General features: G+C 47.3%; 1 protein-coding gene across 1 annotated transcript in view; it reads left to right on the forward strand.

Moving 5' to 3' along the window:
- Positions 1-15,459: 15,459 nt before the first annotated feature.
- THSD4 (thrombospondin type 1 domain containing 4) overlaps positions 15,460-18,748 on the forward strand; it is a 1,079,410-nt gene continuing 1,076,121 nt past the window's right edge. The window contains exon 1 of the mRNA XM_075345712.1: positions 15,460-15,677. The gene's annotated coding sequence lies outside the window, so the exon portion shown is untranslated. The remainder of the gene's footprint in view (positions 15,678-18,748) is intronic.

Genomic DNA, 18,748 nt, shown 5'->3' on the forward strand with positions numbered 1-18,748 from the left:
ACAGACACCCACCCCATCAGTGGCAGCACTTGGGCCCTAGTTGCAAACAGGATGTTTTGATTTGCATCAAGCACATTCAAAAATACGCCATAATTAACCGTCCCCAGCGTGACACCGGGGTAGGTAGATAAAGTCTTTGCTGAACCATGACTTGTTCATCTTGGCTTCTTTTAAAAACAATGTAAGCAAGGGTTACTCCAAGCGGAGTCTCCCTTTTTTCCAAAAATTGGGCCACACAGACACCCACCCCATCAGTGGCAGCACTTGGGCCCTAGTTGCAAACAGGATGTTTTGATTTGCATCAAGCACATTCAAAAATACGCCATAATTAACCGTCCCCAGCGTAACACCGGGGTAGGTAGATAAAGTCTTTGCTGACCCATGACTTGTTCATCTTGGCTTCTTTTAAAAACAATGTAAGCAAGGGTTACTCCAAGCGGAGTCTCCCTTTTTTCCAAAAATTGGGCCACACAGACACCCACCCCATCAGTGGCAGCACTTGGGCCCTAGTTGCAAACAGGATGTTTTGATTTGCATCAAGCACATTCAAAAATACGCCATAATTAACCGTCCCCAGCGTGACACCGGGGTAGGTAGATAAAGTCTTTGCTGAACCATGACTTGTTCATCTTGGCTTCTTTTAAAAACAATGTAAGCAAGGGTTACTCCAAGCGGAGTCTCCCTTTTTTTCCAAAAATTGTGCCCCACACACACCCACCCCTTCAGTGGCAGCAGTTGTGCCCCAGTTGTACACTTCACAGCTACATTTGCATCAAGCACATTCAAAAATACGCCATTCTTATCCGTCCCCAGGATGACACCGGGGTAGGTAGCAAAGTCTTTCCTGATCCCAGCTCTGTTCATCTTGGCTTCTTTTAAAAACACAGCAAGCAAGGGTTACTCCAAGCGGAGTCTCCCTTTTTTCCAAAAATTGGGCCACACAGACACCCACCCCATCAGTGGCAGCACTTGGGCCCTAGTTGCAAACAGGATGTTTTGATTTGCATCAAGCACATTCAAAAATACGCCATAATTAACCGTCCCCAGCGTGACACCGGGGTAGGTAGATAAAGTCTTTGCTGAACCATGACTTGTTCATCTTGGCTTCTTTTAAAAACAATGTAAGCAAGGGTTACTCCAAGCGGAGTCTCCCTTTTTTCCAAAAATTGGGCCCCACACACACCCACCCCTTCAGTGGCAGCACTTGTGCCCTAGTTGTACACTTCACAGCTAGATTTGCATCAAGCACATTCAAAAATCCGCCATAATTAACCGTCCCCAGGATGACACCGGGGTAGGTAGCAAAGTCTTTCCTGATCCCAGCTCTGTTCATCTTGGCTTCTTTTAAAAACACAGCAAGCAAGGGTTACTCCAAGTGGAGTCTCCCTTTTTTCCAAAAATTGGGCCACACAGACACCCACCCCATCAGTGGCAGCACTTGGGCCCTAGTTGCAAACAGGATGTTTTGATTTGCATCAAGCACATTCAAAAATACGCCATAATTAACCGTCCCCAGCGTGACACCGGGGTAGGTAGATAAAGTCTTTGCTGAACCATGACTTGTTCATCTTGGCTTCTTTTAAAAACAATGTAAGCAAGGGTTACTCCAAGCGGAGTCTCCCTTTTTTCCAAAAATTGGGCCACACAGACACCCACCCCATCAGTGGCAGCACTTGGGCCCTAGTTGCAAACAGGATGTTTTGATTTGCATCAAGCACATTCAAAAATACGCCATAATTAACCGTCCCCAGCGTAACACCGGGGTAGGTAGATAAAGTCTTTGCTGACCCATGACTTGTTCATCTTGGCTTCTTTTAAAAACAATGTAAGCAAGGGTTACTCCAAGCGGAGTCTCCCTTTTTTCCAAAAATTGGGCCACACAGACACCCACCCCATCAGTGGCAGCACTTGGGCCCTAGTTGCAAACAGGATGTTTTGATTTGCATCAAGCACATTCAAAAATACGCCATAATTAACCGTCCCCAGCGTGACACCGGGGTAGGTAGATAAAGTCTTTGCTGAACCATGACTTGTTCATCTTGGCTTCTTTTAAAAACAATGTAAGCAAGGGTTACTCCAAGCGGAGTCTCCCTTTTTTTCCAAAAATTGTGCCCCACACACACCCACCCATTCAGTGGCAGCACTTGTGCCCTAGTTGTACACTTCACAGCTAGATTTGCATCAAGCACATTCCAAATCCACAAGCATTTACTCTCCCCAGGATGACACAGGGGTTGTAAATTCCTTCTAGATCCATGACTTGTTCATTTTGATGAACGTCAGTCTGTCCACATTGTCACTGGACAGACGCGTGCGCTTATCTGTCAGCACACACCCAGCAGCACTGAAGACACGTTCAGAGACAACGCTGGCAGCTGGACACGACAAAATCTCCAAGGCGTAACTGGAGAGCTCTGGCCATTTTTCTAGGTTTGAAGCCCAAAAGGAGCAAGGCTCCAGTTGCACAGTCATGGCATCGATGTTCATTTGGAGATACTCCTGTATCATCCTCTCCAGCCGTTGACTATGTGTCAGACTTGTTGTCTCTGGTGGCCTTGCAAAGGAGGGTCTAAAAAAATTATGAAAAGATTCCATAAAATTGCTGTTACCAGCACCAGATACGGTCCTACTGGTACGGGTAGACTGTTGAAGATGACGAGACCGTCCCATGTTTGTCAAGTTACAACTGGGAGATTCCCTCCCTGCACCTGCACGGTTGTTTGGTGGAAAAGCCGAGCTAAGATCGAGTAACAGCTTCTGCTGATACTCCTGCATACGTGCGTCCCTTTCTATGGCTGGAATTATGTCACAAAATTTGGACTTGTACCGGGGATCTAATAGTGTGGCAATCCAGTAGTCATCATCACTTCTAATTTTGACAATACGACTGTCATGTTGGAGGTAGTGCAACAAAAAGGCACTCATGTGTCTTGCGCAGCCATGCGGACCAAGTCCACGCTGTGTTTGTGGCATAGAGGTGCTACCCGTTCTTTCTTCCTCTGACATCTCCCCCCAACCTCTTTCAACTGAAATTTGACCAAGGTCTCCCTCATCCGCTGAGTCTTCCATGTCCATGGACAGTTCGTCCTCCATTTCTTCATGTTCTCCTGCACCTTGCTCAACATTTCGCCTGCTACTATGCGCCCTTGTCGATCCCTGTCCCCCATGGTCCCATGCCTGCTGCGTTGGTGATGATGAACGTCTGGACCTTGGTGATGTTGTTGTCCCTTGCGCATATGAATCCTCCTGTAGTTCCTCCCCTTCATGTTGTCCCACCCCCTGACTCCGAATAGTGTTTAGCGTGTGCTCCAGCATGTAAATGACTGGAATCGTCATGCTGATAATGGCATTGTCAGAGCTAAACATATTCGTCGCCATGTCGAAACTGTGCAGAAGGGTGCATAGGTCCTTGATCTGAGACCACTCCATCAGGGTGATCTGCCCCACCTCTGCATCTCGTTGGCCCAGGCTATACGTCATGACGTATTGCACCAGGGCTCTGCGGTGCTGCCACAGTCGCTGTAACATGTGGAGAGTTGAATTCCAGCGTGTCGCCACATCGCATTTCAGGCGATGAACCGGCAGGCCGAAAGACTTCTGGAGCGATGCAAGTCGCTCTGCTGCGGCGCTTGAACGGCGGAAGTGAGCAGACAGTTTTCATGCCCTGTTCAGAAGGCCATCTAGGCCGGGATAGTGTGTTAAAAATTGCTGGACGACAAGGTTCAACACGTGAGCCATACAAGGTACGTGTGTCACCTTGCCCAGGCGAAGGGCCGCACCCAGGTTTGCAGCATTGTCGTACACGGCCTTACCAGGCTGCAGGTTGAGTGGAGACAACCATTTATTAAATTCGGACCGCAGAGCTGACCACAACTCCTCAGCTGTGTGACTCTTATTCCCAAGACATGTCAAGCTAAAGACCGCCTGATGCCGTTGCGCTCTGCTGCCAGCATAGTAATGAGGGGTGCGTGATTCCTTCTGCGCAGTGAGAACGCTGGTGGCCTGACCAGGCAGGCTTGGGGCGGAGGTGGAGGACCCAGATGAGGTGGAGGATGCAGAAGCAGTGGCGGAACTTGGACAGACAGAGGATTGACACACAAGTCGTGGGGACGGCAAGACTTGTGCAGCAGACCCTTCACCATCTATCACCATAGTTACCCAGTGCCCAGTCAGCGACATGTAACGTCCCTGTCCATGCTTACTGGTCCAAGTATCGGTGGTGAAATGCACCCGTTCACACACAGAGTTTCTCAAGGAAGCGGTGATGTTGTGTGCGACATGCTGGTGTAGCGCGGGCACACCTTTCTTAGAGAAGTAGTGGCGACTAGGCATCTGGTACTGGGGCACAGCGACAGACATAAGGTCTCTAAAATCCTGTGTGTCCACTAGGCGGAAAGGCAGCATTTCGGTAGCCAACAGCTTACAGAGGGATAGAGTCAACCTCTTAGCTTTGTCATGGGTCGCAGGAAGTGGCCTTTTATTTGACCACATCTGAGGGACAGAGATCTGGCTGCTGTGTGTAGACGGTGTTGAGTAGGGTGTCCCTGGAAAAATGCAGGTTTGTGAGGAAATTGCAGGCGGAGACATAGCATCCAACGTTGGTGCTATCGATGTCTGAGAGAGCTGTACACACTCACTTGTTTCCCCTTCCAAACCAACTGACGACCTACCAAGCAAACTGCCTGTTGCGGTTACAGTGGTGGAAGTTGTGCGTGGAAAAACAGGTGTGACAGCTGTCCCCACAGTCCTAGAAGATGAAGAGCGCGCGGATGCACTGGAAGGGGCAGGCGGTGGATGGTTCGCTCCGCTAGGCCGCATTGCAGCACGGTGAGCTTCCCACCGGGACCTATGATATTTATTCATGTGACGATTCATGGAAGAAGTTGTCAAACTGCTGAGGTTTTGACCTCTACTAAGAGAATCATGACAAAGTTTACAGATCACATAGCTTGGGCGATCTTTTTCTATGTCAAAAAAGGACCAGGCTAGGCAAGGCTTAGAGGCCATGCGACCTGTTGATCCACCCCGAATAATGCTCATAGGCAGAGTGGTGGCTGAGGATGCAGTTGTAGACGTGCTACCAGTGCTCCGACTCTGTCCAGGAAGGCGCAAGGTAACTTCGTCGTCGGTTGCATCCTCCTCCACCGCCTCTGTTGACCTCCTCGAGTGTCTGACTGTGGGTTGACAGTAGGTGGGATCTAGAACTTCATCATCAATTGTTGTGTTTGCACTCCCCTCCCCCTCAGACCGAGCCTCTTCTTGCCCTGACCGAATATTTAAGTTGTCATCCCAATCGGGTATCTGCGTCTCATCTTCATCAGTATGTTCCTCATTGTCTATAACCACAGGTGTTACAGTTTGTGACAAAGGGTCAACATTATGCTCAGAAACTTGGTCCTCACGGCCTGAATCAGAGTCACAAAGGTTCTGGGCATCACTGCAGACCATTTCCTGTTCTGTACTCACTGTAGCTTGGGAGCAGACCTCTGATTCCCAGGCTATAGTGTGACTGAACAGCTCTGCAGACTCAGCCATCTCAGTTCCACCATACTGTGCAGGGCTGATGGAGACTTCAGAGCTGGGAGAAAGCAAGTTTGATTGGGATGACAACTCAGAGGACTGGTGTTTTTTGGATGCGGTACTTGAAGTGGCTGAGAGGGCACTTGTTGGACCACTTGAGATCCATTCAAGCATTTTCCTTTTTTGCCCATCATCTACCTTTGTTCCTGTTGTTCGTGTCCGTAAAAAAGGGAGCACATCGGATTGTCCACGGTAAGTAGTAGACATCTTACTTTTGCTGGTAGATGGTCTATCTTCAGCAGATGATAATGGAGCTTTGCCACCTTCCCCACGGACAAAACCTTTTTTGCCTTTTCCACCACGCCTCTTCCCCTTTCCACCAGCATCTGTCATTTTGCCACTCATGTTGATTGCGACAAGATTGTGGACTGAAAATGTGGTAGTAAAAATTGAGAGGTGGTGTAGATTGCAGTGGTGGTCTAGCTTTATTAACAGCAGAATAATAAAGAATAAATATCCCTGACAATGCAACTACGGCCCTTAAACTGGCAGCAAAAATTGCTAGTATAATGGCTTAGTTATAATGAGTTGGAGTGTGCAATGCAGGCAGACGCGCTCTGCAAATGTCTGTGCACTAGTGGGACTATAGCAAAGTCCAATAGCCACGTATAGGATGCCACTAGGTACACTGAGTGTTTGCTAGTATAATGGCTTAGTTATAATGAGTTGGAGTGTGCAATGCAGGCAGACGCGCTCTGCAAATGTCTTTGCACTAGTGGGACTATAGCAAAGTCCAATAGCCACAGATAGGATGCCACTAGGTACACTGAGTGTTTGCTAGTATAATGGCTTAGTTATAATGAGTTGGAGTGTGCAATGCAGGCAGACGCGCTCTGCAAATGTCTTTGCACTAGTGGGACTATAGCAAAGTCCAATAGCCACAGATAGGATGCCACTAGGTACACTGAGTGTTTGCTAGTATAATGGCTTAGTTATGAGTTGGAGTGTGCAATGCAGGCAGACGCGCTCTGCAAATGTCTTTGCACTAGTGGGACTATAGCAAAGTCCAATAGCCACAGATAGGATGCCACTAGGTACACTGAGTGTTTGCTAGTATAATGGCTTAGTTATAATGAGTTGGAGTGTGCAATGCAGGCAGACGCGCTCTGCAAATGTCTTTGCACTAGTGGGACTATAGCAAAGTCCAATAGCCACGTATAGGATGCCACTAGGTACACTGAGTGTTTGCTAGTATAATGGCTTAGTTATAATGAGTTGGAGTGTGCAATGCAGGCAGACGTGCTCTGCAAATGTCTTTGCACTAGTGGGACTATAGCAAAGTCCAATAGCCACGTATAGGATGCCACTAGGTACACTGAGTGTTTGCTAGTATAATGGCTTAGTTATAATGAGTTGGAGTGTGCAATGCAGGCAGACGCGCTCTGCAAATGTCTTTGCACTAGTGTGACTATAGCAAAGTCCAATAGCCACGTATAGGATGCCACTAGGTACACTGAGTGTTTGCTAGTATAATGGCTTAGTTATAATGAGTTGGAGTGTGCAATGCAGGCAGACGCGCTCTGCAAATGTCTTTGCACTAGTGGGACTATAGCAAAGTCCAATAGCCACAGATAGGATGCCACTAGGTACACTGAGTGTTTGCTAGTATAATGGCTTAGTTATAATGAGTTGGAGTGTGCAATTCAGGCAGACGCGCTCTGCAAATGTCTTTGCACTAGTGGGACTATAGCAAAGTCCAATAGCCACAGATAGGATGCCACTAGGTACACTGAGTGTTTGCTAGTATAATGGCTTAGTTATGAGTTGGAGTGTGCAATGCAGGCAGACGCGCTCTGCAAATGTCTTTGCACTAGTGGGACTATAGCAAAGTCCAATAGCCACAGATAGGATGCCACTAGGTACACTGAGTGTTTGCTAGTATAATGGCTTAGTTATGAGTTGGAGTGTGCAATGCAGGCAGACGCGCTCTGCAAATGTCTTTGCACTACTGGGACTATAGCAAAGTCCAATAGCCACAGATAGGATGCCACTAGGTACACTGAGTGTTTGCTAGTATAATGGCTTAGTTATAATGAGTTGGAGTGTGCAATGCAGGCAGACGCGCTCTGCAAATGTCTTTGCACTAGTGGGACTATAGCAAAGTCCAATAGCCACGTATAGGATGCCACTAGGTACACTGAGTGTTTGCTAGTATAATGGCTTAGTTATAATGAGTTGGAGTGTGCAATGCAGGCAGACGCGCTCTGCAAATGTCTTTGCACTAGTGGGACTATAGCAAAGTCCAATAGCCACAGATAGGATGCCACTAGGTACACTGAGTGTTTGCTAGTATAATGGCTTAGTTATAATGAGTTGGAGTGTGCAATGCAGGCAGACGCGCTCTGCAAATGTCTTTGCACTAGTGGGACTATAGCAAAGTCCAATAGCCACAGATAGGATGCCACTAGGTACACTGAGTGTTTTCTAGTATAATGGCTTAGTTATGAGTTGGAGTGTGCAATGCAGGCAGATGCGCTCTGCAAAGGTCTTTGCACTAGTGTGACTATAGCAAAGTCCAATAGCCACGTATAGGATGCCACTAGGTACACTGAGTGTTTGCTAGTATAATGGCTTAGTTATAATGAGTTGGAGTGTGCAATGCAGGCAGACGCGCTCTGCAAATGTCTTTGCACTAGTGGGACTATAGCTAAGTCCAATAGCCACAGATAGGATGCCACTAGGTACACTGAGTGTTTGCTAGTATAATGGCTTAGTTATGAGTTGGAGTGTGCAATGCAGGCAGACGCGCTCTGCAAATGTCTTTGCACTAGTGGGACTATAGCAAAGTCCAATAGCCACAGATAGGATGCCACTAGGTACACTGAGTGTTTGCTAGTATAATGGCTTAGTTATAATGAGTTGGAGTGTGCAATGCAGGCAGACGCGCTCTGCAAATGTCTTTGCACTAGTGGGACTATAGCAAAGTCCAATAGCCACAGATAGGATGCCACTAGGTACACTGAGTGTTTGCTAGTATAATGGCTTAGTTATAATGAGTTGGAGTGTGCAATGCAGGCAGACGCGCTCTGCAAATGTCTTTGCACTAGTGGGACTATAGCAAAGTCCAATAGCCACGTATAGGATGCCACTAGGTACACTGAGTGTTTGCTAGTATAATGGCTTAGTTATAATGAGTTGGAGTGTGCAATGCAGGCAGACGCGCTCTGCAAATGTCTTTGCACTAGTGGGACTATAGCAAAGTCCAATAGCCACGTATAGGTTTCCACTAGGTACACTGAGTATTTGCTAGTATAATGGCTTAGTTATAATGAGTTGGAGTGTGCAATGCAGGCAGACGCGCTCTGCAAATGTCTTTGCACTAGTGGGACTATAGCAAAGTCCAATAGCCACAGATAGGATGCCACTAGGTACACTGAGTGTTTGCTAGTATAATGGCTTAGTTATAATGAGTTGGAGTGTGCAATGCAGGCAGACGCACTCTGCAAATGTCTTTGCACTAGTGGGACTATAGCAAAGTCCAATAGCCACAGATAGGATGCCACTAGGTACACTGAGTGTTTGCTAGTATAATGGCTTAGTTATGAGTTGGAGTGTGCAATGCAGGCAGACGCGCTCTGCAAATGTCTTTGCACTACTGGGACTATAGCAAAGTCCAATAGCCACGTATAGGATGCCACTAGGTACACTGAGTGTTTGCTAGTATAATGGCTTAGTTATAATGAGTTGGAGTGTGCAATGCAGGCAGACGCGCTCTGCAAATGTCTTTGCACTAGTGGGACTATAGCAAAGTCCAATAGCCACAGATAGGATGCCACTAGGTACACTGAGTGTTTGCTAGTATAATGGCTTAGTTATAATGAGTTGGAGTGTGCAATTCAGGCAGACGCGCTCTGCAAATGTCTTTGCACTAGTGGGACTATAGCAAAGTCCAATAGCCACAGATAGGATGCCACTAGGTACACTGAGTGTTTGCTAGTATAATGGCTTAGTTATGAGTTGGAGTGTGCAATGCAGGCAGACGCGCTCTGCAAATGTCTTTGCACTAGTGGGACTATAGCAAAGTCCAATAGCCACAGATAGGATGCCACTAGGTACACTGAGTGTTTGCTAGTATAATGGCTTAGTTATGAGTTGGAGTGTGCAATGCAGGCAGACGCGCTCTGCAAATGTCTTTGCACTACTGGGACTATAGCAAAGTCCAATAGCCACAGATAGGATGCCACTAGGTACACTGAGTGTTTGCTAGTGTAATGGCTTAGTTATAATGAGTTGGAGTGTGCAATGCAGGCAGACGCGCTCTGCAAATGTCTTTGCACTAGTGGGACTATAGCAAAGTCCAATAGCCACGTATAGGATGCCACTAGGTACACTGAGTGTTTGCTAGTATAATGGCTTAGTTATAATGAGTTGGAGTGTGCAATGCAGGCAGACGCGCTCTGCAAATGTCTTTGCACTAGTGGGACTATAGCAAAGTCCAATAGCCACAGATAGGATGCCACTAGGTACACTGAGTGTTTGCTAGTATAATGGCTTAGTTATAATGAGTTGGAGTGTGCAATGCAGGCAGACGCGCTCTGCAAATGTCTTTGCACTAGTGGGACTATAGCAAAGTCCAATAGCCACAGATAGGATGCCACTAGGTACACTGAGTGTTTTCTAGTATAATGGCTTAGTTATGAGTTGGAGTGTGCAATGCAGGCAGATGCGCTCTGCAAAGGTCTTTGCACTAGTGTGACTATAGCAAAGTCCAATAGCCACGTATAGGATGCCACTAGGTACACTGAGTGTTTGCTAGTATAATGGCTTAGTTATAATGAGTTGGAGTGTGCAATGCAGGCAGACGCGCTCTGCAAATGTCTTTGCACTAGTGGGACTATAGCTAAGTCCAATAGCCACAGATAGGATGCCACTAGGTACACTGAGTGTTTGCTAGTATAATGGCTTAGTTATGAGTTGGAGTGTGCAATGCAGGCAGACGCGCTCTGCAAATGTCTTTGCACTAGTGGGACTATAGCAAAGTCCAATAGCCACAGATAGGATGCCACTAGGTACACTGAGTGTTTGCTAGTATAATGGCTTAGTTATAATGAGTTGGAGTGTGCAATGCAGGCAGACGCGCTCTGCAAATGTCTTTGCACTAGTGGGACTATAGCAAAGTCCAATAGCCACGTATAGGATGCCACTAGGTACACTGAGTGTTTGCTAGTATAATGGCTTAGTTATAATGAGTTGGAGTGTGCAATGCAGGCAGACGCGCTCTGCAAATGTCTTTGCACTAGTGGGACTATAGCAAAGTCCAATAGCCACAGATAGGATGCCACTAGGTACACTGAGTGTTTGCTAGTATAATGGCTTAGTTATAATGAGTTGGAGTGTGCAATGCAGGCAGACGCGCTCTGCAAATGTCTTTGCACTAGTGGGACTATAGCAAAGTCCAATAGCCACAGATAGGATGCCACTAGGTACACTGAGTGTTTGCTAGTATTATGGCTTAGTTATGAGTTGGAGTGTGCAATGCAGGCAGATGCGCTCTGCAAATGTCTTTGCACTAGTGTGACTATAGCAAAGTCCAATAGCCACGTATAGGATGCCACTAGGTACACTGAGTGTTTGCTAGTATAATGGCTTAGTTATAATGAGTTGGAGTGTGCAATGCAGGCAGACGCGCTCTGCAAATGTCTTTGCACTAGTGTGACTATAGCAAAGTCCAATAGCCACGTATAGGATGCCACTAGGTACACTGAGTGTTTGCTAGTATAATGGCTTAGTTATAATGAGTTGGAGTGTGCAATGCAGGCAGACGTGCTCTGCAAATGTCTTTGCACTAGTGGGACTATAGCAAAGTCCAATAGCCACGTATAGGATGCCACTAGGTACACTGAGTGTTTGCTAGTATAATGGCTTAGTTATAATGAGTTGGAGTGTGCAATGCAGGCAGACGCGCTCTGCAAATGTCTTTGCACTAGTGGGACTATAGCAAAGTCCAATAGCCACAGATAGGATGCCACTAGGTACACTGAGTGTTTGCTAGTATAATGGCTTAGTTATAATGAGTTGGAGTGTGCAATTCAGGCAGACGCGCTCTGCAAATGTCTTTGCACTAGTGGGACTATAGCAAAGTCCAATAGCCACAGATAGGATGCCACTAGGTACACTGAGTGTTTGCTAGTATAATGGCTTAGTTATGAGTTGGAGTGTGCAATGCAGGCAGATGCGCTCTGCAAATGTCTTTGCACTAGTGGGACTATAGCAAAGTCCAATAGCCACAGATAGGATGCCACTAGGTACACTGAGTGTTTGCTAGTATAATGGCTTAGTTATAATGAGTTAGAGTGTGCAATGCAGGCAGACGCGCTCTGCAAATGTCTTTGCACTAGTGGGACTATAGCAAAGTCCAATAGCCACAGATAGGATGCCACTAGGTACACTGAGTGTTTGCTAGTATAATGGCTTAGTTATGAGTTGGAGTGTGCAACGCAGGCAGATGCGCTCTGCAAATGTCTTTGCACTAGTGTGACTATAGCAAAGTCCAATAGCCACGTATAGGATGCCACTAGGTACACTGAGTGTTTGCTAGTATAATGGCTTAGTTATAATGAGTTGGAGTGTGCAATGCAGGCAGATGCGCTCTGCAAATGTCTTTGCACTAGTGTGACTATAGCAAAGTCCAATAGCCACGTATAGGATGCCACTAGGTACACTGAGTGTTTGCTAGTATAATGGCTTAGTTATAATGAGTTGGAGTGTGCAATGCAGGCAGACGCGCTCTGCAAATGTCTTTGCACTAGTGTGACTATAGCAAAGTCCAATAGCCACGTTTAGGATGCCACTAGGTACACTGAGTGTTTGCTAGTATAATGGCTTAGTTATAATGAGTTGGAGTGTGCAATGCAGGCAGATGCGCTCTGCAAATGTCTTTGCACTAGTGGGACTATAGCAAAGTCCAATAGCCACAGATAGGATGCCACTAGGTACACTGAGTGTTTGCTAGTATAATGGCTTAGTTATAATGAGTTGGAGTGTGCAATGCAGGCAGACGCGCTCTGCAAATGTCTTTGCACTAGTGGGACTATAGCAAAGTCCAATAGCCACAGATAGGATGCCACTAGGTACACTGAGTGTTTGCTAGTATAATGGCTTAGTTATAATGAGTTGGAGTATGCAGAGGACACGAGGGTACAGTGCCAGGATTTTGGGGCTCTGGGTAGAGGAATGGAAGCCTGCCTTTCTATCCCTCCTAATAGGGAAATGCAGGGAGGAAATCCCTGACCTTGGCTACACAGACGCTGGCGCTGTTTTCAGGACCTGTCACCTTAACTCTGCTCCTGCCGGTTTGAGCCCTTAAAAGGACTGCTAGAAAGTGCTCTCCCTAAGCTGTCCAGCGCTGTGTATGGAGCGCATACAGCTGTATCAGCGATAGGACTCAAGACGGAGCTGCGACAGTGATGTCTGACACCAAAGACGCAGAAGAGATAATGGCGTCCTGGAGGAAAATGTCCGTTTTTATAATGCAGGGACATGTGACATGGACATCCTATCACACATGCCGTTGCTTCTCTGGCTAAAAGTCCACTTAGCTGTGTGTGTGTCTGGGATTGGCTGACATGCTGGCCCGCCCCACAAGACGAGTGGACTTTATGAAACTGGCACCTGATTCATGGGCAAAAAGTTCCACTTTATATTAGCGGTAATAGTCTACTTGTGGTTTGCATTGAACTCTTGAAAAGTAGGAGGGGCCAAACCTATTCTTGTATTGTTTGTTTGTTTGTCAGTGAGGATTATCCTCATTTTTATGAATAATTTAATTAAAAGTTAAATTTTAAAGAATTTTTTCTCGCATATGGTGACCCTATTGCGCAATACTGCTGTCCTGAACTGTTAATCTGTGTATTTAACCCAGTGGCTATTTAATATAAGGAAGACAAGAAAAAAAAAAAAAATGGCGATCGCCATTATAGAAACAGCAGTGATCTGAAGGCGCTGTTCACGCACACTATACACTGAAATGTCATAATAGTGTGATTCACAGAGTGACTTACACTATTACAGCAGAAACCAAGCTAGGATTTAGCTGGTTTTTTGCTGCTAGAACCGTTCTCGAACGTTTCTAGAACTATCGAGCTTTTGCAAAAAAGCTCGAGTTCTAGTTCGATCTAGAACATGCCCCAAAATCACTCGAGCCTAGAACTGGAGAACCACGAACCACGAACCGCGCTCAACTCTACTCTTCAGGTCATTGACCAGGTCCTCCAATGTAGTTCTGGGCTGATTCCTGACCTTTCTTAAAATAAATGTTTACCCAATCTTGCATGGAGCTCTAGTCTGAGTAAGATTGACCGTCATCTTGTGTTTTTTCCATTACTAATCATTGCTTCAACAGTTGTTGCCTTCTCACCAAGCTGCTTGCCTATTGTCCTGCAGCACACCCAAGTTTTGTGCAGCTGTACAATTTTGTCCCTAGTGACCATAAACAACTCTTTGGTCTTGGCCATGGCAGAGAAATTGGAGTATGATTTATTAAATGTGCACAGGTGTCTTTTATACAGGTAATGAGTTGAAACAAGTGCAATTAATACAGGTAATGAGCTTTTTAAAAAAACAAAAAGAAACAGGTATGTGAGAGCCAGAATTCTTACTGATTGGTAGGTGATCAAATACTTATTACATGAAATAAAATGCAAATTAATAATTTAAAATCATACAGTGTAATTTTCTGGATTTTTTTTTTTTGGGGGGGGGGTTCTGTCTGTCACAGTTGAAGTGTACCTACGATAAAAATTACAGACCCCTCCATTCTTTGTAGGTAGGAAAACTTGCAAAATCTGCAGTGTATCAAATATTTATTTTCGTCAATATATACCCATGGGCTTCTATTCAACCAATGGAGCTAAAACGAGTGGCCATTTGGTCTTCTTCAGGCTTGTGTAAGGTATGCCATTTTTTTTCCTGTATGGATATACTGTGCTAATCTCTAAAAAGGCAGCCAGTAAAAAAAAAAAAAAAAAAAAAAGCTATCAGAGCACTATATGTTTTTACAATCTGAGTGTATGGGTGAAGAACGCTATTGTACTCTGGCGGAGCGTGCTGGGTGCTTTATTGAATGCATTACATATTAAAAAAGAGACAAAAATTGCAGCATCAAAAATGCTATAAAAACGCATGTTAAAATAAAGCACACAAAAAACAATGAAAAAAACCGCAAGTAACGTAATATACATAATAGGTGCAGAAATGGTGAAGATCAAATAAGCACCAAAAGCTCATAATGGGAATATAGCTTATGATAGACACTGAGAGCTTTTTGATGAGTTTTGGATGTTGCAGAATCTAAAGATAATTTCTGCATGAATATTACGTTACTTGCGTTTTTTACATGTTTTTTTCTGCATCTAATACAAGTCTTTGGAGAAAATCTACACATAAAACTCAATGAATGAAGATGCAGCGTTTTTGACAGTGATAATCTGCAGCGTCATAAATACGCATGATGTGCACACAGCATCATCACTTATAATTGCCACTCAGCTTTATCCCACTGATGATAAATGTGCATTGTAATCATGGTAATGAACATTTGAGCCCTCCCGACATATAACTCAATAGAGAAGATAGTGATCAAAATATCGTGGATTTACTGATCTATTCATACAAATAATTATTATCAATCATTTGACTCTGCATTTGTGTAATTCGCATATTTGTAGAACCTTGTTTTGTACAAGTTGTTGGTTCTGCTGAGCTGAGTGATTTTCTGGGACTTGTAGTTCCTGATCAGCTGAACACGGGACTCTTGCGCTGCTTTTTGTGAATGGTGGTGCTGTGCCGGCGGCCGGCAGGTGGCGGTACAGAGCACTCCACAGCTGACAGTGCGTGTCCAGTGTTTAGCGCTGGTGGGACGGAGCTGCATGGAGAGACGCTTCCTTCTTTCCCACAGCGTGGAGTTGCCAGGGAACTGGAGTGAACCTGCGTGCACCCTCTCCCCCACAGACCTGGAGGAACGTTTCTGCTGGGTTTTAATTTTTGGGCTGATTTGCGATCACTGGAGGCGGCGAGGTCACTCGTGGACTGATTCCCCCGTGTGCTGATCTGGAATCTGAGCTGCAGACCTGGAGGATCCACAGGGGACCCCCACCCAGGTGAGCTCCAGCCACATCCAGGCTCCTTACCTGCTGCTCTCTGCCTCTGGGATGCTTTTCTGCACCATTATATAATCCTGTGCCCTGTGGGTGATGGATGTGCAGGGATGGAGCCAGGTGAACCAGTGTGAATTGGCACCTAGATGGGTTATGGGCAGCACCTGCCAGGTTAGATGAGTGTGTGGCAGCAAAAGTCACTTTCTGGAGAAAAGTTGTTTTTTATAGAATTACTTTTGTGTATGAAATCCTTGGAAAAGTTATAGTATCTGAAATATCAAACAATGCACATAGCAGGACGTCCCCAAGGTGGAGGGTGGCAGGACGTCCCCAAGGTGGAGGGTGGCAGGACGTCCCCAAGGTGGAGGGTGGCAGGACGTCCCCGAGGTGGAGGGTGGCAGGACGTCCCCGAGGTGGAGGGTGGCAGGACGTCCCCAAGGTGGAGGGTGGCAGGACGTCCCCGAGGTGGAGGGTGGCAGGACGTCCCCGAGGTGGAGGGTGGCAGGACGTCCCCAAGGTGGAGGGTGGCAGGACGTCCCCAAGGTGGAGGGTGGCAGGACGTCCCCAAGGTGGAGAGTGGTAGGACGTCCCCGAGGTGGAGGGTGGCAGGACGTCCCCAAGGTGGAGAGTAGCAGGACGTCCCCGAGGTGGAGGGTGGCAGGACGTCCCCAAGGTGGAGAGTAGCAGGACGTCCCCGAGGTGGAGGGTGGCAGGACGTCCCCAAGGTGGAGGGTGGCAGGACGTCCCCAAGGTGGAGGGTGGCAGGACGTCCCCAAGGTGGAGGGTGACAGGACGTCCCCAAGGTGGAGGGTGGCAGGACGTCCCCAAGGTGGAGGGTGGCAGGACGTCCCCGAGGTGGAGGGTGGCAGGACGTCCCCAAGGTGGAGAGTAGCAGGACGTCCCCGAGGTGGAGGGTGGCAGGACGTCCCCAAGGTGGAGAGTGGTAGGACGTCCCCAAGGTGGCGGGTGTCAGGACGTCCCCGAGGTGGAGGGTGGCAGGACGTCCCCAAGGTGGAGGGTGGCAGGACGTCCCCGAGGTGGAGGGTGGCAGGACATTCCCAAGGTGGAGGGTGGCAGGACATCCCGAAGGTGGCGGGTGGCAGGACGTCCTCAAGGTGGCGGGTGGCAGGACGTCCTCAAGGTGGCGGGTGGCAGGACGTCCCCAAGGTGGAGGGTGGCAGGACGTCCCCAAGGTGGAGGGTGGCAGGACGTCCCCAAGGTGGAGGGTGGCAGGACGTTCCCAAGGTGGCAGGTGGCAGGACGTCCCCAAGGTGGAGGGTGGCAGGACGTCCCTAAGGTGGCAGGTGGCAGGACGTCCCCAAGGTGGCAGGTGGCAGGACGTCCCCAAGGTGGCAGGTGGCAGGACGTCCCCGAGGTGGAGGGTGGCAGGACGTCCCCGAGGTGGAGGGTGGCAGGACGTCCCCGAGGTGGAGGGTGGCAGGACGTCCCCGAGGTGGAGGGTGGCAGGACATAAAAGATTTCATGTGTTTGATGCTGACAGGGGAAAGTGTGGGACATTGCAAGTGTCATCTTGTTTTTAAATGTCTTATTTCTCCACCTTAAAAAGTAAGGCATTAGTCCGCACGCAGTGATCCCAAACTGCTGAATTTATGAGGAACAAATCCACAATCCAATCAAGCAGTATGTCCACATATGACCTCTGACACACGGGGTCCTAATCCACCCAGACGATATGCTCACAACTTTGACATTTCTGAGATGGCTTTATTCTTCTGAATGGGTTTGTAGAAATCCTTGGACTTGCCGCAGAAGCCTCCTCATTTATGGAGCTGATACTTTAGGTGCAGAACATTCTGTAGTAGATGTGCGCAGTGTGACTGTAGTCTAATAGCATTTTCAGTTGGCTGTGACACTGGTGATTTTTTGTGTTATATTACAGGCGCAAAACCCAAACCACGCTGAGCCATCAAAGCTGTACTAAGTGCGTCTCAGAGTTCTGCAAAAAGATTTGTGGGACCCTAGTCCAGTAACCGTGTCAGCAGTGCGTAACCTTTGTACGAGAGCACTGTGCAGCTCCTACTATCTTTTGGCATCTCTGATGAATCTTCTGATTAGTAGGCCCTTGCGGCATTGTCTGTGCATTGTTATTATAACTTAATGAGAGCCTGCTAATTAGAAGAGATGCTTCAGTTAGGAGGTTTACAGTTAACAGGTTCAGCGGCCATGGACTGCCAACATGCAGATCCGTAGTGATTGCAGACGCGCATTTAACTGAAATGTTTTGTGCCTCAGAGACCTGCCAAGGCCCTACACTGCAATACATGCCGCCAGCCAATCAGAGGATGGCAGCTGACATCAGTGTGCCAATCATAGGTAGCATATAATGGTGAACAGTATTACTTCATGGGGACATTGTACCAGGAAGGGGCCCAGGATGGTGGACATTATACCAGGTTGGGGGACATTATTACTGGAAGGTGCTCATGATGAGGCACATTACGCTACGATGGGCACATTATTCCAGGAAGGAACCCAAGGTAGGGGACATTATGCTAGAAAGGGGCCAAGGATGGGAGATAAGACATACTATCTTAGTGGAAGGGGCCCTCGAGGGGAGACATTATTACCAGAAGGGCTCCAGGATGGGTGACATAATACCAGGAAAGGGCCCAAGATGGGGAACTTACTGTCTTAGGCCTCTGTCACACGTTCGTGCCTCCAGTACGTGTTTTGCAGTTTTTTTCACGTACAGGAGACACGTACACATGTACACCAATGTTACCCTATGGTAACAGGCACATTAACATAAATCCACACGTAACGTGTGTCCGTGTGGATTGTATGTTTGTACGTGTTTAAAAAACACCGACATGTCCGTTTTTCTCCGGCATCACGGGTGTCACACGGCCCGTACCCGTACCACACGGATGTAGTGTGGATGCGGTCCCGTGTGACACGCGCCGGGAAACACGTGTCATTATTTTAACAAAAAAAACAAATACTCACCTCCTTCAGCCCTGTAGAATCTTCCGCTGTAAACAGTTGCTGCCGGCCGGCGCTCGTTATGAGCGTGTTAAGGAGGTGGGCATGATGTCACGGGCGCTGATCTCTGC

The sequence above is a fragment of the Anomaloglossus baeobatrachus genome, chromosome 4 (genome assembly GCF_048569485.1).
Source record: "Anomaloglossus baeobatrachus isolate aAnoBae1 chromosome 4, aAnoBae1.hap1, whole genome shotgun sequence".
NCBI lineage: Eukaryota > Metazoa > Chordata > Amphibia > Anura > Aromobatidae > Anomaloglossus > Anomaloglossus baeobatrachus.